We start from the raw sequence: 27,544 nt of genomic DNA on the forward strand, positions 1-27,544 counted from the left end.
AGGGAAGCCAGTCTGTGACATCATAAAATGGGAGCTTCTGAGCAGTCAGGACAGCTTTCCCAGAGGAGGCGACTGCCAGAGCTGGCTTTGGAAGAGTGAGTGGACATTAAACAATGAATGGAAAGTCTGGGGTGGGACTGGTGGGGAGGAGGAGGAGAAGGAGGATGACGACAATGATGACCATGGTTGGAGACAGCAAGGAACTAGAACTGACAGGACTTTGGAAGTCAGAGAAAGAAAGGAATCAAGGAGGACCTCTGAAGTCCTGGCTTGGACACCCGAGTGGGTAGTGAACCACCAAGATGAGCAACAGGCAGAAAACCAGTGATGGCGGAGGGATGATGTGTGCCATTTGGAGCACACTGAGTTGGGTGCCTGTGAGACACCAGAGTCAGCCATGTGACTGGAGATGAGAGGCAGGAGCTTCCATGGCAGAGTGGGAAGTCGCCGGTGATAAAAGGCATTGGGATGAGTGTGACACCACCCCCCAGAGATGCACAGAAGGAAGAGGGCCAGAGATGGAACTTCAGAGACACCAACAAGCATGGATGGGCATGGAGAGAAGTAGGAGCAGCAAACGAAAGCCAAAAACAACAGTGTTCAGCAACCCAAAGAAGGGTTTTGAAGGAGGAGTGGGGATCCAGAGTGGGGCACCAGGGAGACAGGAAGAGGAAGTCTGAAGGCATCCACAAAGGGGCTAAGCATGTGCAGAGGTGGAGGGTGAGTGGAAGGTGGCAGTTTAATAGGGTGCCATGGAGCCCCTGGTCTCCCTCCTACTCAGTGGTCCACAGAGGCCAACACCAAGAGAACACCTCTGACCTCTAGAGAGCCTCTGATATGAATGTTTTAGCGCCCTTTCCAAGAGTTTTCTCTCCATCAGTCAGCCTCAAGTCCCCACCGTCAGACTCCTGCAGGCAGGTCTCCTGGGAGAATGCGTTAACTAATTAATTAACAAATGAACACCCTGATCAATGTCATGACTGATGAGATTAGCTAACTTGTCTTCTCAAGTCCCTAAGGGGATTCACAGAGATCAGGAGGAAGAGGTGAGGGCACTAATTGAGGAACAAAGCAGGCAGACTCTGCTAGGGGTCTCCTTCCCCCCCACCCCACCTCCACCCCTAGAGCGGGGGCTCTTGGATTCAGGATCAAGGGAGCAGGGAGGGAGATAATGAGAACATGGTGTCCTCCCCACAAGTCCCATGGTTTTGAGTCTGACCAACTTGATCAATCTTGCTAGAGGAGGAAATTTAGATTGCGCTATGGACTAGCCCCTTTGTATAACATCCCACCGCCCAACCCTGCTAGGTAGGCATTATTCTCCCCCATTTTATTCCCCTCTAACCAGATGTGATGGGAAGGATGTCTTAATACCAATTAGTATTCTAGATTTTTTTCTATATATAGTTACACAAATGCGCACACACACACATGCATGCACAATCTATTGTTTGAACTTGAATCATGGAAAATTCCACATATCTACAAGACTGGAGAAAAGAGCATAGTGGACCTCCATGTACCCATCACTCAGTTTCAACAGTTATTAATTCATTACTGATTTTGTATCTGTAACCATCCACTTTCCCCTCCTAGGTTGTTGGGAAGGAAATCATGGATTTACAAATATCATTTCACCCACAAATGTTTCAATGTGTACCACTAAAAGGACTCTCTTTAAAAACCATAATCAGGGTACCATTGTCATGCTAAATAACAAGTGACAATAATCTCTTTTTATCCTTAAATATCCAGTTAGTGTTCAGATTTCCCAATTGTCTCATAAATATTTTTCCCAGGTATTTTAATTGGAATCCAAATAGTTCATATTAGTTAATGTTTTTTAAGTCTCTTATAATCTATGCTGGTCCCATGTCCCTATCTCTTTTTTCATTCACAATTCATTTAAGAGCCAGAACATTTGCTCTCTAGTTTCCCATAATGTGGACTTGGCCGATTGTATTTCCCTAGTATAGTTTAACATGCTTCTCTGTACTCTGCATCTTCTGTAACTTTGCAGTTAGATCTAAAGGCTTGATTGGATTCAAGTTTGATTTTTGTAACAAGATTTACTCATAAGTGGCTGTGGTCATCCAGTTGGAGGCACATACATCTTGTCTCTCTTTCTGGGATGTCAGCAGCCACTGATGCCCCATGCTCCATTTCTTCAGTAGAGGTTGCAAAATAGTGATGTGCTGATTCTATCACTTCTTCATTTATTAGCTAGGATACACCTGTTTAGAGGAACTCCCCTTCATCAACTGTTTCACTACCCAGAGATATATTTTCATTTAGTGAAGGCTGGGTAAGTGCTTGCTTCTTTTCCTTTACCCACCAGTTCTCAAAATAATGAGTTGTTTCCCTAGCATCCTTTCAGTGAGACCAATGAGATACCAGTGAGGGGACCAGTGAGCTTTTGGAGGGTATTATTATGAACCCATAAATTAAGCCTATTTCATGTGTCCCAATCCATTGCAATTATTATCTTTCTGAGGCTCAAACTGTCCCATCTTTGGCCAAAAGAAACTATTCAAGTTTGCTCTGAGTCCTTTGGATAGAAACCCAGGAGCCCTTGAAAACTTCTTTGCTTTGAGGTATGCCATGATGTTCCAGTCTCCTATTGTACATTTCCTATCCCAGGACTGAACTTCAACAATTTCTCCAAGGAGCACCATCTTCTTTTTGTGAGAAATGATATTTCAAGACCACAGTCCACGAATGCTGATTACTACTGAGTAGGTAATTGTTTCTAGGTCTTTTTGCTGGTTAAAGATAAGCGAGAAGGGGAAGGAGAGAGAGAGAAGGGGAGAGAGGAAGAAAGGAAGGGAGAGTATATCATGAGTTCATGCTATTACTTTCAATTCAGGACTACAAGGTTTCTTAATTTCATCAACAATACATCTATTTCCACACCCAACTCCCTAATTCCCAGTTCCTAACAACACCATAATTAGTATCCCAGAATGCCTGCACTACAGTCTCTGACTAGCAATACCAACAACAATACGACTACTGAAGAGAATTTAACATTCTTGTGGTTTTAATCTTTATACAGTACATGTCACTAGGGATATATAGTCAAATTACTAGTTGAACAGTAATTTAGAATTGTTTTCTGTGAGGTTTCTGCTGATAACATATAAAGTTAGGCTCAGTTATTTCATTTTGGCTTTTAGGAATTTTTAATTTCATTTCATTTTATATTAAGTCTTGATTCTTTTCCTGTTCTCTATAACAATTTCAATGTTTTATGTTTGTATTTTCATTGTTTTTAAGATGTAGACATATATCCTCCAGAAAGAGAAACATACTACATATACTTTTCCAACTTGATTCTTTGACCTAATGTTATATCCATGCGACCCCTCCATAGTATATGGAGCATATGGGTCTGTCAGTGGGACCAGATATTCCATAGTATTTTGTAGCTTGCCTTTTATCACCTAGTTCTCCAGGAGCTTCTTTTCCCCATCCCCCAAATGTCTTAGAAATACGATCAGATGCCCACTAGCTTTATGGGTAAGTCCTCATGGCAATACTTCTCAGGCTTTTGGTTTCATCCATCAGTGCAAGACTACACATACATGGTCCACCAATTTTAGGTCAAATAACACAGAGTGTTAACAAATTTTGTAAACAAAAAAAAAAAAAAAACAATATTTTAAACTATTCCCACTTGTTTTAAATCTGTGAAAGGGATGATATCTGTCATTTTTTAACCCAGGATTTATATGCAGCTTGATGATGAATGGCTGGAGATCAAAGTGAGAGTCTCCATCAGTCTTGTCTTGTTTTTCTCAACTATTACTTTTCACTCAGAAAATCTTAAACTCACATGTATTCAGTAGTTCTGATCGTTCTGGATGCTCATTGTGGAAAGTGTTTCTATTACTGCCTTGAACCACTTCCAAACTTAGCAGCTTAAGACAGTAATTTATTTCTCATGACTCTGTGGGTCAAGAACCTGTGCGGGCTTGGCCAGGCGGTTCTGCAGCTCCATGCCATGTGTGTCCAGCTGGTGGCTGGTCTGGGCTAGACAGCCCAAGAAGGCCCCACTCACATGCCTTTATGGGAAGTTAGGAGTGAAGCTTTGGGGAGAGAGGGCCCAGGTTTGAATCCCAGCTCTGCCACTTGTTACTACATGCATGGACCATTGGATAGATGACCAGAGTCAACCAGTCATGGATCATATTCTGAGAACTCCTGCCTCTGCATGACTTGGTATAAGAATTCTTGGAATAGGGGGAGCACCTGGTTGGTTCAGTCGGTTAAGCATCCGGCTTCAGCTCAGGTCCTGATCTCATGGCTCATAAGTTTGAGACCTACGTCGGGCTCTGTGCTGTCAGCAGAGGGCCCACTTCAGATCCTCTGTCTCCTCTCTGCCTCTCTCTCTCTCTCTCTCTCTCTCTCTCTCTCTCTCTCTCAAAAGTAAATATACATCAAGAAAAAAAAAAAGAGTCCTTGAAGTAGCTTGGGGTTTGGGGGGGCAGGAGTGAGGATAAGGCCCAACTTTCACAAACTTCTTAAAGATATTTGTGACCATAAAAATTTTGAACTATTGATGTAAAGAAAGCACACCTTCGTTAACCATTCTGAATTGGCAACCTTGTAGAGGGTTCCTGAAAGAGGATATACCAGAGATTATAATCTGTGATGTAAAAGGAAGTTAAAATCGGATGCTTTGGGGTCCTCTATCTTTTTTTTTTTTCTTTTTGACTAAAGCCCCAAGGTGAGGAAAATAGAGTATCTTCACTTCCTAAGTCAAAGTGCTAGACCCTCTATGCAGGGCATGCTGAGATGATGAAGCCTGTTCTGTCAACTTCAGGAATCACCCACCTCTATTCACAAAGGAAGGTGGAGAGGTCACAGGGGAAGGATTTCTTTGGAGAGAAGAATTGGGTTGTTTTGGCATTTTCCCTTCCCCTCACCTATAAGGGATACTGGGGGAGGGAAATTCTTTCCTCCCTTCAACCCAAAAGAGAGGAACTTCAAGGGTGCCCAACAGGGGTCAAATCTGAAGCATGATACAGGCCTAAGAAAACAAAAGAGAGGCTGAGCTCATTGGACTGAGAAAGTGGAGAGGGACAGGGCTGTGCATGTTTACCGATGACAGGGACAGAGATGTGTGAGTTTCCCCAAGGACCAGTGGACTCACAGAAGGAGGCTGCCTCATGCTATTGTAATGGGGACACCAGGCAAGAGAATTGCTTGTGCAAATCCAAGAGAGCTAGAGAAGGATTATACTAGTTAGGATTTAGTTTGCTACAAGTAAGAGAAAATTTCTCTTAAGACTTAAAAGAGAAAGGAGTTAATTTCTCTCAGGCAAATGTAAGCAGGCCAGGGTTGGTATGGTGGTTCAAGTCATTAGGGATCCAGGATCCTTTGGTCTCGTTCTGCTGTACTCAACACATAGCTTGTGCCAGACGGCCCAACGTGATTTTTCTAGCTCCATCCATTCCCTCTGCATTGCAGCCAGCTGTGAGAAAGGAGAAAAGCAGTCTCCCCAAATCTGGGGACAAGTCCCAGGAATTGCACACATGACTCTCACTAACATACTATTGGTGAGAACGTGGTTATAGGCGACGGCCAGCTACAAGGCTGGGAAATTTCATTACTCTAAGTTGTCATGTGTTCAGCTAGTTGGGGACTCTATTTCTGAGGAAGGGGGGGAAAACTGATATTGGGGAGTAATTAGTAGTCCCTGTCACATTGGTAGACTGCCCACAATTGAGAACTGAGTTGTAAAAGGCTGGGCGTATGAGAGACATTACCCGGGTCAAAAGGAATTACAGGAAGTTCCCCGCAAGGGCATTACCAAACACATTCTCATAGTGCCGTGTGACAGAATCAGCAGCAGTGCAGATGATAATTAAACTCACCATGTAGGGCTGTGCCTCCTTTTCACCAAATTGTCTCTCCCAGCAGACCTCAAGTCAGAATTCATGATCCGTAAGTGGCAGTGGAACCGGTAAAGTAGAAACAATAGAAGCCCCCTTTGCCCTACTCCAGGCTTGGGTCCAGACCAAAGTGAAGAAGGGAAGGAACTGTAATTAGTAAATTAGGTAAGAGCTTGGATTTTTAAACTATTATTCTGCACTTTTACTTATTTATTTATTTATTAACAATTTAAGTTTATTTATTTTTGAGAGAGAGGGAAAAAGAATCCCAAGCAGGCTCCGCACAGCCAGTGCAGAGCCCAGGATGGGGCTTGAGCTCACGAACCATGAGATCATAACCTGAGCTGAAACCAAGAGCCTGATGCTTAACCAATTGAGCCACTCAGGTGCTCCTATTCTGTACTTTTAAATCACTAAAACAAGACTCGCTGTTATTTTTTTTTTTTAATTTTTTTAATGTTTATTTTTTTGAGAGAGAGAGAGACAGAGTACAAATAAGGGAAGGACAGAGAGAGAGGGAGACACAGAATCTGAAGCAGACTCCAGGCTCCAAGCTGTCAGCATGGAACCCACCACGGGGCTGGAACTCACGAACCACAAGATCATGACCTGAGCTGAAGTCGGACGCTTAACTGACCGAGCCACCCAGGCGCCCCAAGACTTGCTGTTCTTATAGATGCCTGGAAGACTTTAAAAAAAATCTAACAGTGGCAGTTCCTCAAAAATTTGAACATAGAGTTACCATATAACCCAGTAATTTTGCTCCTAGCTATGTGTGTACACAAAAGAATTGAAAACAGGTGTCCACACAAAAAACTGTCTATGAATGTTCCCAGCAGCATTATTCATAATAGCCAAGAAGTGGAAACAACCCAAACGTCTATCAACTAGTGAATGGATATGCAAATCATGGTATATCCATACAATGGAATATTATTCAGCCATAAAAGGAATGAAGTACTGAGAAAACTTGAAAATATTGTGCTAAGTGAAAAAAAGCCAAACACAAAGGTCACATATTGTATAATTCCATTTATATGAGACGTCCAATAGAGCACAGAGACAATTGATGAGTGGTTGCCAGGGATTGGGGGCATTGGCAAGTAACTGGGGAGTGACTTCTAATGAGTGTGGATTTTCTTTCTGAGATGATGAAAATGTTTTGGGGTTAGATAGTGGTGATTGTTGCTAAAACTCGTGAATATACCAAAAACCACTGAATCACACACCTTAAAAGCGTGAGTTTTGTGGTATTTGAATTATATCTCAATAAAAATTTTAATCTAATACCAGTGAGAAAGTTATTAATCCTGCCTGAGATTTCACCTGGAGCTGGGGCAAGAACTAGTGCACGGTCATACCTGAAGGGACAATGGGAGAAAGAGCTGTTTTTTAATTGTACTCATGACAGCCCAGTCCCTTCTATGTAATGGTTAACATTTGTGAGAGCTTATCTAGGATCCTTTACATGAAAAACATGTGATCAGAGTGGTAGAAAGGATTAGGGGACTTCAGGTTCAGCTCCCACATGTAAAGAGCTTGGAGTCTGTCATTCCCATTCTTACATTAAGCAAAAACTGAGTCACCTGAAAATCTACTTTTTTTTTGAACCCAGCAGAGAACGAAGTCTGCAGGCAGACCGCTGTAACAAAGATGGTCGTAAACACCAGAAATTTATTTCTCGCAGTGCTGGAGGCTGAAAGTCTGAGATCAGTGCCAGTGTGGGCAGGTTCTGGTGAGAGCCCTCTTCCAGGTGGCAGACTGCCACTTCTCACTGGGTCCTCACATGGGGTGGAAAGAGGGCAAGTGAGCTGTCTGAGTCCCTTCTATAAGGGCGCTAATCTCATTCACGAAAGTTCCACCTTCACAACCTAATAGACTCCCAAAGGCCTACCTCCTAACATCAGCACATTGGATGTTAGTTTTAACATATAATTGGGGGGGGGGGAGGGGGAGATCAATGCAAATATTCAGTCTATAACAGCAGAGCAAACTGCCACCTTGAAATCTAGAGAAACAGGAAAATCCGGAGACACATCTAAGATCTGCTTACCTGGAGCAGAAGCTGCTGGAGCCATAAACCAATAGGAAAATTTAAAGGTAATTTTGATGAATTTCTAGAGAGTGAGTGTAGACTAGCCTGAAAGTGAGAAACTTTGGGGGCCTTCAGTTTTAGGGGGGCTTCACACTTTTGTGGGCTTTACCTTCCATAACCCCATCAGGTTATCAGATGAAGATGTTATAAAAATCTCCTAATGACTCTGGCAGGGGCAGGGGAAGAGTAACCATTGTTACTCAACCCAGAGCGTTGCCCATAACAAAGACTATGCTCCAGGGAGAAAACCTACATCAGAGCCTCATCCCACCTGGGGGAAAGGCATTGCTCCCTCTTCAGCCCCCTCTAACCTCCAGTCTCACTTAGGGAGGAAAATCTATGCCAGTAGAGAATCACTTCTGAAGGTCATAGGCCAGAGGCATAACTCACATGAATGCTGAGCTCTCAATGAGGTCACAGAATGTTCTTCCCTCACACTTTACCACCTCTCCAACAGGGCTCCAGTAGAGTAACTGGAATTATTAGAAAGAGCTGCAAGATACATACCAACTTTCACTTCACAGATGAGGAGTACTTAGGGAAGCCCAAAGTCAAGAGAGAAGATAAATGGCACCTGTAGCTACAGGAAACATTAAACAGAGTCCACCTCCTAGCCAGAAATACATAATCCTCACACTAAAGGCTCAGTCCCTGTTACTCAATACAATATGTCTGGATTTCAACCAAAAATTCCAAGGCACACCAAAGGCAAGAAAAAAGTCTGAAGAGATCAAGCATCAGAACCAGACTCTGATATGACACAGATGTTGGAATTATCAGGCAGAGATTTTAAGATAACCATGATTCATGTTAAAAGCTCTAATGGAAGGGCTGCCTGGGTGACTCAGTCAGTTAAGCTTCTGACTCTTGATTTAGGCTCAGGTCATGATCTTACAGTTTGTGAGTTCGAGCCCTGAATCCGGCTCTGTGCTGATGGCGCAGAGCCTGCTTGGGATTCTCTCTCTCTCTCTCTCTCTCTCTCTCTCTCTCTCTCTCTCTCTCTCTCCCCCCCTCCATCTCTCTCTCCCTCTCTCTCTGTCTCCCTCCCCTACTTGCTCTCTCTCTCTCAAAATAAATAACAACTCAACTTAAAAATAAAAGAGGCTCTAATGGGAAAAGTAGGCAACATGCAAGAAGAGATGGCAAATATAAGAGAGATAGAAATTCTAAGAAAGAATCAGGAAGAAATGCTAGAGATAAAAAACACTCTAACATCAATTAAGATTGCTTTTGATGGGCTTATAAGTGGATGCAACATGGCCAAGGAAAGAATCAGTAAGCTTGAAAATGGGTCAATAGAAACTTCCCAAATAGAAATGCAAAGACAAAACAAAGAACCAGAACAGAACATCTAAGAACCATGAAACAATCTCACAATTTTGAAATGTGTACCAGACATGTAATTGGAATATCAGAAGAAGAAAGAACAGAGCTAAAGAAATATTTGAAATAATGCCAAGAACTTTCCAAAATTAATGACAGACACCAAACCACAGATCCAAAAATCTTGGGGAACAAGCAGAATGAATACCAAAAAAATGGCACCTGTGCCTATCATACTCAAATTACAGAAAACTAAAGAGTGAATCTGGAAAAAGTCCAGAATGGAAAAAAAGACCTTACTCATAGAGGATAAGAACTATAGTCAACTTCTCACCAGAAACCAAGCAAGCAGGAGGAAAGCAGAATGAAATATCAAAGATGTTGAAAGAGAAAAGCCACCAACCTAGAATTCTATATTCTGCAAAATTATCCCTCAATAGTGAAGAAGAAATAGGCTTTCTCAAACAAATAAAAATTGAGGGAATATGTGGCTTGCCAGACCAGCCCTATATGAAATATTAAACTATTTTCTTCCAGCAGTACCTGGGTGGCTCAGTCAGTTGAACATCTGACTTCAGCTCAGGTCATGATCTCACAGTTTGTGAGTTTGAGCCCCACACCAGGCTCTCTGCTATCATCATGGAGCCCACTTCAGATCCTCTGTCTCTCTCTATATATATATCTCCCCAACTCGTGCTTTCTCTCTCAAAAGAAAAAATAAATATTTAAAAAATATGTTCTTCCAGCAGAAGAAAATTGTACAGGACAGAAACTTGCATCCATACAAAGAAGGAAGAATAAATGAAGGTAAAAGAAAATCTCCTATTTTTATTTTTCTTCATCTTAAGAATTACTGTTTAAATTAATAATAATGATATATTGGGTGGTTATAACATATGAATGAGTGAAGTAAATGGCAGCAGTATCCTTGGGGTGAGTGAGATGAATTCAGAGTACTCTGTTAGAATGTGCTTTCTCTGTACAGGAGCTACACAGTGTGACTTGAATGTGGACTGCACTTAGTTAAAATGTGTTTTGGAAACACTAGGGCAACTGTAAAAAGTTTAAAAAGAAATATAATTAATATTATAATAGAGGAGATAAAATGAAACCTTATAAAATGCTCAGTTAAAACCAGATAAGGCAGAAGAAAAAGAAACAGAACAAATGCAATGAACAGACTACAGTTGTAAATGTGTTATTAATCTAGCTCTGCCAATAATCATTTTTAATATGAATTGTCTATACCAATTAAGAGAGAAATTGTCAGAGTAGATTAAAAAAAAAAAAAAAAAAGACCCAACTGTATGTTGTAAGAAACTTGCCTTAAATGTAAAGATTCAGAGAGATTAAAAATAAATGATCTGGTCCTGATATTGTCACTATCTAGCTCTGTGTTCTTAAATATACCTAGTATTTTTTTTAATGTTTTTTAATGTTATTTATTTATTTATTTATTTAATGTTAATTCATTTTTGAGAGACAGAGTATGAGCAGGGAAGGGGCACAAAGAGAGGGAGACACAGAATCTGAAGCAGGCTCCAGGCTCTGAGCTGTCAGCACAGAGCCCGCCTAGGGGCTCAAACCCACAAACCATGAGATCATGACCTGAGCTGAAGTCGGACGCTCAACCAACTGAGCCACCCAGGTGCCCCATAATGTTTTTTATTTTTGAGAGAGACAGAGACAGAATGTGAGTGGGTTAGGGGCAGAGAGAGAGGGAGACACAGAATCCGAAGCAGGCTCCAGGCTCTGAGCTGTCAGCACAGAGCCCAACATGGGGCTCGAACTCACAAACTGTGAGATCATGACCTGAGCCAAAGTTGGACGCTCAACCGACTGAGCCACCCAGGCTCCCTAAATATACCTAATATCTTTAAAATAAGTTTCCTATTTTTTTCTTAAGCTATCTTGCAAACCACTACTTTACAGAAGAATGCAATCTGCAAAGACAAGAAAATGTTTACACACATCATAAAGACAAAAACAATGAAACACTGTATGTTAATTATACTTGAAGAAAGAAAGGGAGGGAGGAAGGAAGGAAGGAAGGAAGGAGGAAGGAAACGAAGGAGGAAATGAGAGAAAGAAGGAAGGAAGGAAATTGTCTCTGCAAAGAGCATTGAGTCAGCTTGTGAGTACATATACCTTCCTATAAAAATTGTATATCCTATGAAGTATAACATGACTAGCTAAAAAAAAAAAGAATGCATAGTATGGAAGGTTTCATCTGATTATTTGGAGCACCTGAGAAATAGGACAGAAGGAAGCATAAAGGTTGCCATGTTTTTAGCATAGCTACCAGGGAGGGAAAAATAATGGGATGGAAAAGATATACTATTCTAACAGTATCCAAAAGAAAGATGTAGGCGCCTGGGTGGCTCAGTCCATTGAGCTTCTGACTCTTGATTTTGGCTTAGGTCATGATCCCAGGGTCATGGAATGGAGCCTGCTCAAGATTCTCTCCCTCTACCTCTCTCCCCCACTTGTGTGCTCTCTCTGTCTCAAAAAGAAAGAAAAGAAAGATATAGTAGCTATATTAATTTCAAACAAAACAGGTTTCAGGACAAGGAAAATTATCAGGAAAAATATGAGACATATAATAATACAGGAGTCTGTTGTCTAAGAATACAAAACAATCCTTAATGTGAAGGCACCTAACAAGAAAGCATCAAAATACATAAATCAAAAACTGATAGGACTGAGTGGGAAATAGACAAATTCACTGTTACAGTTTGTTTGATCAGTACCCCTGTTTCCAGTAACTGATAAATAAAGCAGACAGAAAATCATAAGGACATGTGGCTTGAACAGCATTATCAATCACCTCAATCTATTTGACATTTCTAGAGTACTCCATCCAACAAGAGCGGAATATGCATTCTTCTCAAACTTATGTGGAACATTCACCCAAGACCACATTCTGGACCATAACACCTAACTTAACAAAATAGGTTTGGTATCTTCATGAAGAAACTGCAATACTCTGATAAAAGAAGGCAAAGAAGATCTAGATAAATGAAGAGATATTCCATGCTCATGGATTAGAAACTCAGTATTGTTAAGATGTCCATTTTCCCAGCTTAATTTATAGATGCAATGCAATCCTAATCCAAATCCTAGGAAGTTATTTTGTAGATATAACCAAAATTCATTCTAACATTTATAGTGGAAAGGCAAAACATCTAGAGTAGCCAAAACAATCTTAAAAAAGAAGAACAAAATTGGGGAACTCACCTACCCAATTTCAAGACATACTATAAATCTCAGTAATCAAGATAGTGTGGTATTGGTGAAAGAATAGACATGTTAATTCATGGAACAAATTAGGAAACCCAGAAATAGGCTTACACAGGTAGAGTCAACTTATCTTTGACAAAAAAGGAAAGGAGATCCAGTAGAGCAAAAACAATCTTTTTAACAAATGGCGCTGGGACAACAGGATGTCCACATGCAAACAAAAATGAACCTAGACCCAGATTTACACTTTTCACAAAATGTAACTCAAACTGAATTACAGACCTAAATGTAAAATTCAAAACCAAAAACATCTAGAAGAAAACAGGAGAAAATCTAGGTTTGGCAATGAGTTTCCAGACACAACACTAAACTCGTGAGCCATGAAAGAAAATTTATTAAAATTGAAAAATCTGCTTTGTGAAAGACAACCAGAAACTGGAAGAAAATATTTGCAAAACACACATCCGATAAAAGGCTTGTGTTCAGCATATGCAAGGAATTCATAAGCTCCATCATAAGAAAACAAACAACTCAGTTTAAAATGGGCAGAAGATCTGAGCAGACACCTCAACAAAGACACATAGATGTCAAATAAGCATATGAAAAGATGCTCAACATCATTTGTCATTAGTAAGTTGCAAAATAAAACAACAATGAGATGCTAGTACATACCTTTAGAATGGCAAGACTCCTAGCTGACAATATAAATCACTGGTGAGGGTATGAAGCAAAGGGACTTCTCATTCATTGCTAGTGGAAATGCAAAATGGTACAGCTACTTTGGAAGACAGTCTGGCAGTTTCTTACAAAATTAAGCATAGTCCTACCATTCTATCCAGCAACTGTGCTGCTAGAGATTCATCCACTGTATTCGAAAACTTGTGCACACACAAAAATCTGCATAGGAATGTTTATAGCACCTTTATTCAGAATTACCAGAAAAGGGAAGCCACCACAATGTCCTTCAATAGGTGAATGGATAATCAAACCATGGCACATACATACAGTGGGACATTATTCAGCAATCAAAAGAAATGAACAATCCAAGCCATAAAAGACATGGATGAATCTTAATTATATATTACTAAGTGGAAGAGTCTACAAAAGGCAAAACACTTTGATCAAAAAGAGGTGGTAAAGACATTGGTGGTTGTGAGAGGTTTGGGGGAAATGGAGGAAGTGACACTGGAGACTTTTTTAGGGTGAAGAAATTATTGTATATGATACTGTAATAGTGAATGAATGATACCATGCAATTGTCAAAACCCACAGAACTTTATAGCACAAAGAGTGAGCTTTAATGTATGTAAAATTTTTAAAAAATCATTTAAGGGGGATCCCAGGATAGAATGTAGAATGTGACAAAAGAAGCCTAACTGTTTTACACATGTATGAAGCAACTTCATTGAAGGGGGTGGAAGGAAAAGGTGCTGACCTAAGTAACTTTGGAAATTAGTAGTTTTATGATTATAGGCACAAGAAAGTGTACATAAGCCCTGTACTCTAGTTGATAAAGTTGTTCCCTCTGGGGGTATGGGATAACAATTCTGGTGCCACTATACATATACACTGGATTTGAACAATAAGTAAATGGTAGTTTATGGTGGGGGCCAGGATCCTCACTATTTGAGTGGGAAGGGCAAGAGGGAGGGCCAAGAGAACCCTAAAGAGACAGGACTACTAAATGTAATATGTATCTTGAATGGGATTCTGAAATCAGAAAAGGACATTAGGTCAACGCTAAGGAAATCTGGATGAAGTACCAACTTTAGTTAATCATGAATCAATTTTGGTCGGTTAACTGAGTATACTATATTAGTGTTAGCTGTTAATAATAAGGAGATGTGGAGTGTATGTGAACTCTCTGTATGATCTTTGCAATAGTTCTGTAAATTTAAGTTGTCCTAAAATAAAAGTTTACATTTAAAAAAAATTGTAGAGAGTTCCTTTGAACTGTAATTAGAATGATTTAAGTTTATATTTCATCTATGTATTCTGGTAAAATAATAAGTGAAACAATAATAGTGAATGCTAAAATTTTGAAGAAAGGATTGGGGAAAATTATAATGAGATACCACTGCACCCATTAGGATGACTAACATTTCTTAATTTGACATGAGAGATGATGTTGGTGATGATGTGGAGACACTGGAACTCTCATACAGTGCTGATGAAAATGTAAAAATGATACCTCTTTGGAAAACTGTTTGACAGTTTTTTTGTAAGTTAAACATGATCCAACAGTTTAACTTCTAGGTGTTTCCACAAGAAATATGAAAGCCTACATACACACAAAGACTTGTTCATGAATGCTCATACAAGTTTTACTCATAATAGCCCCAGGCTTGTAACCGCCCAGTTAGGTGGATGACTAAACACATTGTGGTTGGTGTTTTTATACACTGGAATACTACTCAGGATTAAAAGGGAACAACCTACTGACACATGCAACAAAGTAGATCAATATCAAAAATATTTTACTGAGTGGAAGAAGCCAGCCAGAAAAGTACATACTATGTGATTCCATTTTTATGAAACTCAAGGAAAGACAAATCTAATCTATGGTGATAGAAAGCAGAGCAATGGTTACTTGGGGCTGAAGATGGGAGGTGGAAATTGAGATGGGGCAAAAGGGGACTTGTTAGAATAATGAAAATATTCCATATTGACTGTTGTGGTTATACAGGTGTACATGTTTTTGACACTCATCCAACTGTAAACTTAAAATGTAACCTTTTATTGTATATAAATTATTTTGTAATGGAGTTGATTTTTAAAAAAGGAGTAGATGACAAGTTGGAAGATGATGGAATTAAGCTTATACAAAACTGGCATCCCAAGAAGAAGACCAAAGAAATTGAGAGAAAAAAAAAACTTTAAAAATACAATTCCAGAAGTCCTTTTTAAAAAAACTAAAAGCCTCAAACCACAGCCTGACAGACCCTTCATATCCCAGGAATATTTGATGTGGAAGAATCAACACTGAAATTAGAAGGTCTACTGAGCACCAAAGAGAAATAAGAAATATTTGAGGCCTTCCGTGTAAAAAAAAAAAAAAAAATCACCATGATGGGAGAAATTAGGGCTGGCCACATGGTTCTCCACTGCAGCACCAACCTGGGTAACAGCTGGGCAATGCCTACAAATTCCTCAGTGAAGTAAAAAATCTGTACCCTTCCAATTCTTCTTTCAAAAATAAAAGCAAACAAATAATTTTGAACATACAGGGAACATAAGGCCCAGAAGTCTTATTAAAGAAGCTGTAGGCAATCCCAGCCAAATGCAAGATGAACAGGAAAAAAAGACTAGGGGTGAGGACTGAATTTTTTTTCAGGTAGACTCACTCCTGTAACAACTTTAGAAATCATGTACATTTTATTAGCCATGATAACTTAGAAATAATGTAACTCATAAGTGCCTGGAGGAGAAGAGGACAGAAGGCATGGACTAGTTTTGCTGTACTGAGTAGCTCGTCTTTTATAACCTGAGTTCAAACGGTATTAAAACTGAGAAGTCAACTAACAGATGTAAACGGGTTTTAAGGGTATAAAGTTATATAAGGACAGGTAAAGGATATTTAAAGGATATTTAGACATACATGCTAGAAGAGCTAACAACCACAGTACAATACAATTAACGAAAAATTGGTGATAGAAGGGAGAAACTTGATAGGCAAGCTGGGAAGAGGTAGACACATACTAACTTTTTGATTGTACATAATCAAGAATTGATCATTGCTATCTGAAGAAAAAGAAGATTATTTATATAAAATTAAACCACTATGACTTTGAAAACACTAGTCATTAAAATAACTAAAAGTCAACTAAAAAACCTTTCAAATCATCAGGAGATGTGTGACAAAATGAAATACAGAAAACACAAATCACATAATAATAAGATTTTTAAAGGAATGAACAACATATTGTAGTATAAAAGGCTATTAAAAACATCAAGTGAATCAGTTGTTTTGAATAAATTTCAATGGATAAACTTATTAAAATGAAAATACTCAGACAAGATCACAAAGCAAAACTCAGCCATTTGCAGGAATGAGCAGACACAAAACGTGATAACCAAGGAAGTTTAAAATCGAGATATGGGGTAAAATTCTGGGCTATATAAATAAAAAGAAAGAAAAAATTATCACTTAATAGAATTCAGGGCAAAAAACACATTAAATGGGGGCAAATAAAGGCAATTTATAGTAAGGAGAAAACTATCCAAGGAAAGCCTTATATATATTTATATACCAATTACAATACCATTCAAATTCACAAAGCAAAAAATACAAAGAAATAAAAGAGGTAGAAATAGGAGACTTTATCTCAACCTATGACAGATAAAGTTCATAAAATAATAAATAAGCTGAGAGAAGACCTACATAAAATATTTAAGACACATTTCATGCATTGAGCTCACAGAACGGATAGTCAGTATCTTCTCAAGAACCCCACAAGATATAACATTCTCCAGTAGCAGTACATGGAAACTAACAATAAATGACAAAACTAGAAAGCAAAGGAAAACAAGCAACCATCACAACTGTTAAATCAAACAGGAAATCGAAACAAAAATCATAGAATATATAGAAAATAACCATAATGAAACACTTCATATTCAGACTTACGAGATATGAATAAAATAGTGTAGAGAGAAAAATTCATAGCTAAAGACATGAATATTTATAAATACTAGGGGCACCTTGACTGGCTTTTGATCTCAGGTTTGTAAGTTTAAGCCCTACGTTGGGTGTAGAGATTACTTAAAAATATAAATACTAAAAAATGAAAATTAATCTAATTCAAGAAATTAGAAAATAATAGAATAGGGGTGCCTGGGTGGCTCATTCAGTTGGGCGTCTGACATTAGCTCAGGTCATGATCTCACACTCTGTGAGTTCGAGCCCCACGTCGGGCTCTGTGCTGACAGCTCAGAGCCTGGAGCCTGCTTCAGATTCTGTGTCTCCCTCTGTCTCTGCCCCTCCCCTGCTCATGCTCTGTCTCTCTCTGTCTCAAAAATAAATAAAAACATTAAAATTTTTTTTAAAAATAAAATAATAGAATAAACACAAGGAGGGCAGAAAGAAAAACTAATATAGATTTTGATGTATCAGAAAGGAAAAAATTATAAGACGTAAGCAGGGTTGTTTAGGATGAAAAACAACCTAATCAAGAAAAAAAAATGAGAAAGCATAAAAAAGACAAAGAGGAGTGATGAGAATAATCTCAGACTTAGAGAAAACTAAAATAATTATATGTCGTATTTGTTCAGTTTCAAAATGACATAAGATGACTTTCCAGGAAAACATGAATGTCTAATACTAACCTTAGAAAAGAGAGAAATATCTAAACAGAACATTAGTTAGAAAACATTAAGTTTTAAAGATTTAGTCAGCTGTCTTCCACCAAAAAGGCTGACATGTTTTCCCAGGTAGAATTGAACCAAAATGTTAAGGAACTCTAATGCTTTACATTTTTTTTCTGGAAAATTAAAGAATATGGTTCTGAAAGTTCACTCATTGAGGTTCTCCCTTTTTTTCAAGCAGCAATAATGGACAAAATCCACGAACGGAAAGTTTAACAAGCATGGCCAATTTCAAAAACAAATTAAATATCTCCATGCAGTGGGAACACAAGGTGTAAACCTCAGCTACAGAAGCTGGCAAACTGGGCTCGGGGCCTGCCAGGGCAGCTGGGATTTTCTCTTTTGTAGGGTCACCGAGTCTAAGCAGGACCCTATGCAGCCAGGGTCATCACCGGAAAACAGAGGCTGCACCAGGGCTCCTACATCTGTGACAGGAAGGCTGAAAAACCATTGCCAACTGAGCCTGGTACAAGGCTTGCATGAAGCTGTGGTCCTAGGGAGGCAAAGAACACAGCATGGTTCATGACCAGGAATTAAATCAAGCTATCCACTGACAGCCTGACAGCATATTTGCCATTGCTTCAATATCACCATGGGGCAGGAACTGCCAGATAAGACCTGTTGAGGACTAAGAGAGCTGGGTGGATCCACTGGGCTGGCTGGTAGGAGAGTGAAGAAAGGGGGGCAGGGAGGGGAGTGATGACAAAATCGTTTCTATGACACCAAGACTAAAAGAGATTATTATACATTAAATGTGTTCTTTAGCAAGAAAAATGAGGAAAGCTGTGGGGTTCAAGACACGATAAAACCGTTAACTTTTTATGTACAAAAAAAGTGAAACAAATTATAGGAATCAGTATTAGGTGGGCTTTATGTTAATTGGGCAGTTAAATCATGTTAAGATTCTTGTTTTGTGACTAGGCTTTCTATAAGATTAATTATTTCTGCTAAAACTTGAAGGCCAACCATTAGAAAAACAGAAATACAATCAGCACAAAAGGAAGTAAAAGAATGCAGAAAACCTTATCAATCCAACAGAAAGCAGGAAAGAAAATGAAGCAGAAAAAAAGACGGTAAACAAAACACAAAACAATGTTAAATATAAATCCAACTGTCCTATTTATCACAATATATGTAAATAGGTTATATTGGTTTTCCAGGTCTGCTATAACAAATTACCACAAACTTGGTAGCCTAAAACAACTAAAATTTACTCTTTCAGTGTGCTGGAAGCCAGAAGTCCAAAATCAAGGTCTCAGCAAGGTCATGCTCCCTGAAGGCTCTAAGAGAGAACCCTTCCTTTGCAGCTTCCACCTTTGACTTGTGGGTACATAATTCTTCTTCTTTTTTTTCATATTTATTTTATTCATTTTGAGAGAAAGAGAGAGTGCACAAGCAAACAGGGAAGGGGCAGAGAGAGAGGACTACAAGCAGGCTCTGCGCTGCCAGTGCAGAGCCCAACGTGAGGCTTGAACTCACAAACCGTGAGATCGTGACCTGACCCAAAATCAAGAGTCAGATATTCAATGGACTGAGCCACCCAGGCACCCTGTGGCTACATAATTCTAATCCTGCCTCCTTCTCATGGCCTTCTTTCTTTGTCTGTCCCTTGTGTGTCTCTTATAAGGACACGTGTCATTGGGTTTAGGGTCCATCTGGATAATCCAGGATGATCTCATCTCAAAACCCTTAGCTTACATCCACAAAGATCCTTTTTCCAAATGTGGTCACATTCACAGGCTCTGAGGTCAGGAAATGGACATCTCTTTTTAGGGGTCACCATTCAGCCCACTACACAGGTTAATTTACCAACTATACAAAAAGAGACTATCAAATTGGATTTTTAAAATCCAGCTACACACCAATCACAAATGATATACCTAAAGATAAATAAATCACCTATAATGACTGAAAAGGAAGGGAATATATATATATATATGTACATATATATATATATACACATATATGTATATATATATGTGTATATATACGTATATATACATATATGTATATATATACATATATATATACATATATATATATATACATACATACACACACACACACACACACACACACACGCTGAGGAAATGCTAATAAAAAAGTTGATATAGCAATATCAATACAGACAACTTATAACTTGCATTTTCACTTTTTTCTCCAGTGTCTTTGATGAACAGTTCTTAATTTTATAGAAGTAAATGTATCAATATTTTCTTTCTAGTTAACACTTTTTGTTTAAGATATTCTTTTATCTCCCAAAATCAGAATAATATTTACTATATTTTATATCAAAACTTATAAAGTTTTTCTCTTGACCTGTAAGTCTGGGATCCATCTGGGTTAATTATCTGTGGTGTGAGGTAGGGATGAGTTCCATTTTTTTTCCCAATATGAACATTTTTTTTTTTTTCAGATCCATTTGTGGAATAATCCTTCTTTTCACCACTGATCTGCCATGACAGATAAGTGAATCTGTTTCTGGAATCTCTATTCTATCCAGTGTTCAAATTTTTTATCCCTGCCCCTATACCATGTTATCTTGATAACTATAGCTGCATAATAAGTCCCAATTGCTGATAGGACAAGTCTCTCCTCCGTACTTTGTGTCTCTAGAAGATATTGACTTATTTGGGCTTATCACTCTTCTATATAAATTAAGAGACAATAAAGATCTAAATAAAGAAATCTATTATTTTTATGAATAGGATAATAACATAAAGATGCCAGTTCTCCCCAAAATGATTTATAGATTCAATAAAATTATAATCACAATCCCAGCAAGGTGTTCATGGAACTTGGTAAGCTGATTCTAAAATACATGTTCTCTTTGATCCAGCAATTCTGTTTCCAGTAAAATATATTCTACATATACTTGCACATGTAGGCAAAGTGAATGTACAAAGAAATTCACTGTAGCATTGTTTATACCAGAAAAAAAAAAGATTGGAAACAACTTAATATCAACAAAGATGGAACTGATTAAATAAATTATGGAACATCCATACAAAGAAATACCATAAAAACATTTTTAAAGACCAAGCCAGCTCCATATACATATATATTATGAGCTCCCACATACATTGTTAAGTGAAAAAGAGCAGAATATACAGCCGCTCTGGAAAACAGTGTGGAGGCTCCTCAAAAAATTAAAAATAGATCTACCCCGTGACCCAGCAATAGCACTGCTAGGAATTTACCCAAGGGATGCAGGAGTACTGATGCATAGGGGCACTTGTATCCCAATGTTTATAGCAGTGCTTTCAACAATAGCCAAATTATGGAAAGAGCCTAAATGTCCATCAACTGACAAATGGATAAAGAAGATGTGGTTTATATATACAGTGGAATACTACTTGGCAATGAGAAAGAATGGAATCCTGCCATTTGCAGCAACATGGATGGAACTGGAGGGTATTATGCTGAGTGAAATAAGTCAGGCAGAGAAAGACAGATACCATATGTTTTCACTCATATGTGGATCCTGAGAAGCTTAACAGAAGACCATGGGGGAGGGGAAGGGGAAAAAAAAAGTTGCAGAGAGGGAGGGAGGCAAACCATAAGAGACTCTTAAATACAGAATACAACTGAGGGTTGATGGGGGCTGGGGGAGAGGGGAAAGTGGGTGATGGGCATTGAGGAGGGCACCTGTTGGGATGAGCACTGGGTGTAGTATGAAAACCAATTTGACAATAAATTATATTTAATATAAAAATAAAATAAAAAGAATAATTTATTTTTTTAATTTTTTTAATTTTAGAGAGAGAGTACAAAGGGAGAAGGGCAGAGAGAGAGAGAAGCATGAAGCCCTATGCGAGCTTGATCCCATGACCCTGGGATCATGACCTGAGCCAAAACCAAGAGTCAGATGCTCAACCAACTGAGCAACCCAGGTGCCCCACGAGAACAATAATTTAAATTATGCTTTTAAATTATTACTTTTAGTTATTATCATTAATATCACTAGTATTTATGGAACATTTATTATGAGACAGACGCTTTTCTATGTGGCAGAACGTGGATGAGATAGTTTTACCCCAATGGAATGTTGATAAGTGGCATAGCATTCATCTACCACCACCAGGGGGAGGTCAGTGCGATGGAGGCAGTACACACTTATATTTACCTTGGAGAATTCAGCCCTGTGTTCAGGAAGAGGGAGGCAAGCAGGAAGAGGGAAGGCAAGCAGTAAATAGTGTGGAAAGTCCTATTCACCATTCCACTCAATGAACACATGGTCAAAAGGAGATGGATCCATGAAAGAGATCAACACTGAAATAGTAATTAAAAGACATTGACAAGGGGTCTCAAAGGAGAAGAACAGGTATGATAAAAGTCTCTGACAAAAGGGATTATTTATTGGGACACTTGTTTGCAAGTAGCAAAAACAAAACCCAAACTGCCTTAAACAAAAAGGCCAATTCATCGGCTCACACATGAAAAGTCTGTACTTCAGGCATGGTTGGATCCAGTCATTGGGCCTGCCCCTCCGTGTTTTGGTTCTGCTTCCATCCTAACAGGACTCAACCTCAAGCAAGCTCTCCTCTTCAGCTGCCTCCAGCAGATCCAGCAATTTATCCTTCCTGTTCAAACCCTCATTTGCAAGAATTCTGATAGGAGCCCAGGCTATGTTTGGGTCACATGCCCACCCCCTGGAATGGGAATGCAGTTAATTCCATATAGTTCAGCCACATAGACTGAAGTAGATGGAAGAAAAACAGACCTGTTTTTAATAGAATGAGTGTGAAGAGATAGATGCTGAGCACACAAATCCTACAGATGTCTACAATTGGAGCTTAACCTAGCCTGGAAACCCAGGAGTGGCTACTTTGCAAAGTGGAATTTAATATGAAGATTTAGAAAATTCTACCAAATATGCAAAGATTTACCACTCTTCTGAACAAAGATTCTTGGTGCCTTTTATTACTTCTGTCTTTCTGTGACATTAGTGAAGGGTCTCCTATATTGGGAAGTGGCAGAGGAAGAGGCACAAAGCCTTGTCTTTTATTTTTGCCTTTGCCTTACATCTATCCCCAAGTATGGGAACAATGTCTTATTATTATTATATTCCTAGGACTTAGCCCAGGGCCTGGTCTGTAGAGGGGAATTGATAAGTGTTTGACAATCGATGGTAAACTGATGAATAAAATGTAATTTCTAAGAGTATGTTTTGTCATCAGATTGCTAAACTGCATTCTCACAATGAGCTATTTTGTCTTTCCATTACGCTTGCCATTCTTTTTGCTGGTCTCTGGCTCTTCTGCCCCTCAGTTTTGTATCCTGGTTCCCCGTAACCACTTCAGGCTATTTATGTTTTGATGACTCATTTCAACTCTCTGTTAGAGATTCCTCATTCTTCCATTGAGGTTGAACCCTCAGTTTTGATCCAGGTACATGGATGTCAGCTTAAAAAGTAGATTTTCCAACCTCCTTTGTAGCTAATTATGGTCATATAACTTCAGCTTAGTTCTGGATGACAGGAGGTGAGCAGAGGTGTCCCATGACAACTTCCAGGAAATGTCTATGGTTGCTAGCCTCCAAAGATATCTTGCAACGATTCCTCCCCTCCGGGATGTGCATGCCAATCTTCACATCAAGAAGTAGAGTCTGTCCACCACCACCCCTTCCTTGGGCTGGTCCTGGGACTGCTTTGACCAATAGAATGCAGCAGGAGAGACATTCAAGGACTTCCAAACTCAGGCCTTAAGAGGATTAGAGCTTTCAGGAGATTGGCTGCTTTCCAACTATGTTCACGAAGGACTCAGTACTTCCTATTCTTTTTGATGATCATGAAACAAGTGTTCCAGTTTTGGGAATCTTAACATACTATATTAGGAAAATACTCAATGAGAAATAAAATTGGGTCCTAGTCTTGGCTTTTCACCTCCAATTATGTGAATTGATTCAAGACATGTAACCGTTTTGAGTCATCCTTAGTAAAACAATGAGGTTGTACATGTAGATGACTGTTAAGTATCCTTCCTGTGTGAATGTTCAATAACTTAGGACTATAAAGTGAAAAAGTGCATATAAATAAACTCTGCAGTTATAAAACACAGCACAGATGTTATGTTTACCATTTATGATGTGAACTATTTGATGTACAGAAATCAAGTTGGCACTTAAGTTTTCAGGAATATATTCATTACAATGTACAATGTACAATATAATGATCAGAATGGGGTGATTTAAAATGCATTGTTGTATCTTGGATTGGACCCAGAACCAGGAAAAAAAATGACATTTGTGAAAAACTGGTGAAATCGAAATAAAAGTCTGTAGTTATGTAATAGTACTGTACCAATATTAATTTCTTTGTTTTGATAAATGTACCATGGTTATATAAGATGTTATCATTGGGGGAAGCTGAGTAAAGTGTATACAAAAATTCTCTATCTTACCTTTGCAAGTTTTCTAATTTCTAAATTTCTAAACTTATGCCAAAATAAAGATTTTAAAATTAAAAAAAAAAAAAAGAGGATTAGAGCTTTAATTTCCTTCCTCTTGGGACTCTCATGCTTGGAATGATCCTTTTTAAAAAGTTTTTTTAATGTTTATTTTTGAGAGAGAGAGAGAGAGACAGAGTGCGAGCAGGGAATAGGCAGAGAGAGAGGGAGACACAGAATCTGAAGTAGACTTTAGGCTCCGAGCTGTTAACACAGAGCCCAGTGTGGGGCTCAAACCCATGAAATGTGAGATCATTACCTGAGCCAAAGTCCAACACTCAACTGACTGAGCCACCCAGGCGCCCCTGGAATGATCCTTTTCTGAATGCAGATTCCATGTTGTGAGGGAGCTCAAGCAGCTGTGAAGAAGAATGCTCATGAAGGAGAACTGAGGCTTCAGGCAATGGCCCCATCTAAGCTCCTAGCTAATAACCAGTGCCAACTTGCCAACCATGTGGTTGAGATCATTTTGGACCTATCAACTGTCCCAGAATGCTGGTCAACACCATGTAATCAGAACTATGCATTCTGCTCACAGGATCATGATTTATAATAAATCACTGTTGTGTTAAGCCACTTAGTTTTGGGGTGGTTTGTTATACTGAACTAGAAAACAGAAACACATTCCTTAAAATATAGTTATCCTGTGCTCTTTGGTCTTCTTTCCCCCTTTTTCCTTCCTGTTGGCTGGAATGTATACATAATACATAGAGTCAAACAACCATCTTAGACTATGAGTTAATCCTAAGAATGTAGGTCATGCAAGAGAAAAAACTACTTTATATATATAAAAACATATATACATATGCATACATATACACACACATACCCATACCTAAAAGAAAGAAATTTTGATCTTGAATAAGCCACTGTTGTTTTGGGTCTCTTACTCAAGTTGAACCTATACTGACTCACAGGCACCACTCAAATGGTAAGTTTTGCACATTCTCTGTTTCTTCAGTTTCTTGTTCTTCTTTTGATTTTAAAATTATTTTTTGTTTTATCAAAGAGATATGTATATACAGTTTTGAAATCTAAATAATTTGTGAGTTCCAGTTTCTGATAAGATGAGGGATCAGCTTAGCCTCCCTGATTCCTTCCTTCAAGCCCCACCTCATAAATGCCACAAAATCCAGAAGAAAGTTGTGTGAAACTAGCGTAAATATGAGAAGAGTCTCTGGAGCAACAGGAGGTGTTTAGGTCCTGGTGTGAGGGAGAAGTGGAAGCTCACAGCCACACATGACTGAAGGATGGATGGATGGATGGATGGATGGAGATCATGGATGGATAGTCTCCAGGATGGAGACCAGGGGCACTTGGGTTGCAGAGACTTTGAGATGCACCTTGTGCTCTTTAACATTGTCCTGGGCAGATTTTGCCTAGTCTAGTACCACAGTGAAGCAGAAAAGACAGTGGCCATCCCTGTATTGTCAGGACTGCCAGTGTAACATCAGAGTGGGCACTCTAGCCAAGCTGGGCGGTTAAGAACCAGTTAACAGTGTGTGCAGGCTGACTGGCCATCCCCATAGTATTCCCTGCTGGCCCTACTCTGCTTTATGGTGACTCCTGCTTCATGGGCAATTCTTGAAAAAGAGCGGATCCAGGATGGAAGTCTGAATCATAATATCCTGAGATGTGTTCTCACTCTCCCTGCAAAACCCATGTCAAACTTATCAGGACAGACAGAAGCTATGGTTTATGCTTTGGGCCTTCTCATCAGCTCAGGCATCTAATACTTCTAGGATAGGATTTCTCAACCTTGGCTGTAGTGAGGTTTTGGGAAGATAAATTATTGTTGTGAGAGGATTTCTAGTACATTGTCAGGTTTTTAAGAGATCCCTGGCTGTTACCCACTAGAAGCCAGTAGCAGTGCTCTAATACTGCTTCCCTTTTCCTGCAGCCCAGATTGTAGCAACCCAAAATGTCTCTGGAAATTTCTAAATGTCTCCTGTTGTGGCAAAATCACCTCTGGTTGAGAATCTCTATTCTGTAAGAATGGGTATAAGTCCCCTGTGTTGTAGTGTAACTCATAGGAAAAATAATAATTAGCTTATTGAGAGGGCCACTGGGATATGAAAAAAAAAAACCTGGAAAAAATGCAGATGAAGTAAATTTAACAGACCAAAGACAACAAGAAATAAAAATCAGTATATTAAATAAAAAAGAAACGGTGTTGTAAAGGCAAAGGCATAAAGAAGCTCTGAGAGGAATTTCTGAGTATGAAAAAGAAAATGGAAACAAAAGACTTAGTAGGTTGAATAGCAGAGTAAATATAGAATAAATCAAAGAAGTGGAGGATTGGTTCCAGAAAGTATCAGGATGGGTCATACAGCTGAAATATAAAAAAGAAAAGTTAAGAGACATGGAAAATAGAAATGGAAGCAACAACATTCAAATAATGGAAATCTCAGAAGAAGAGGGAAAATATAGAGTGGAATATTTAAGTAATTAGTTACAGAGGAATTCTCAGATTAAAGAAAGTTTTAAAACCTCAAAGTACAAATGCAAGTACTTAAAGAAATTTAAATGAGGAAAAACATACCTAGGTACAGTTTTGTATCATTTAATAGCATCAAGGACAGAGAAAAATTTAAACTCTTCTAGATGCAAAGCAAATTGTCTACGAAGGAAAAAGAATTAGACCAATCTTATTTCTCAACAGCAACATTTGCAGGGAGACTAAATAGCAATATTTTCAGTAAAAACAACAACAACAACAACAACAACACCAAAAACCTTGGGGCTTAAAATTCTATATGCAGCTAAACTCTCATTTAAATGTGATGTCAACATAATTACTGTTTACCATACAAAGACCCTCTTTTAAAACCTCCTTAGAAGTAGTAAGAAGAAAAAAACACCAGGAAGTTGTGACTAAAAATGGAGGTATAAAAAAATAACTCAGTAAGTGTCACTGTGGTAAAACTTATGACAAAATAAGCAAACAAAATTTTACATACACAGCAATCAGTAACTATAATTGATCAGATAAATTGAAATTTCTTTTGCTTGAAATTTTACATTCAGTTTTATTCTCCTGGTAGTTGCTCCTAACTACTAAACCCAAACTTGATGTTTAATTTTCCCCTTGTAATGGCGAGTAACAAGGAAGAAAAGAAAAAAAGGAACCAGAAAAAAAGTGTGATGAATAGAATACATGAAAAAAATGCTGATATGAT

At 38.7% G+C, this 27,544-nt stretch overlaps 1 long non-coding RNA gene across 6 annotated transcripts; it reads left to right on the forward strand.

Moving 5' to 3' along the window:
- Positions 1 to 29: 29 nt before the first annotated feature.
- Positions 30 to 20,504, forward strand: LOC122240449. Of its 6 annotated transcripts, none has more exons than XR_006220198.1 (6): positions 30 to 95; positions 2,641 to 2,739; positions 5,923 to 6,062; positions 10,062 to 10,122; positions 19,142 to 19,242; positions 20,336 to 20,504. It is a non-coding gene; the product is annotated as an uncharacterized LOC122240449 (long non-coding RNA). The 6 variants fall into 6 exon arrangements; XR_006220202.1 differs by having other exon boundaries at positions 5,926 to 6,062; positions 19,142 to 19,246; XR_006220197.1 differs by having other exon boundaries at positions 5,926 to 6,062.
- Positions 20,505 to 27,544: the final 7,040 nt, after the last annotated feature.

The sequence above is a fragment of the Panthera tigris genome, chromosome B4 (assembly GCF_018350195.1).
Source record: "Panthera tigris isolate Pti1 chromosome B4, P.tigris_Pti1_mat1.1, whole genome shotgun sequence".
Lineage (NCBI taxonomy): Eukaryota > Metazoa > Chordata > Mammalia > Carnivora > Felidae > Panthera > Panthera tigris.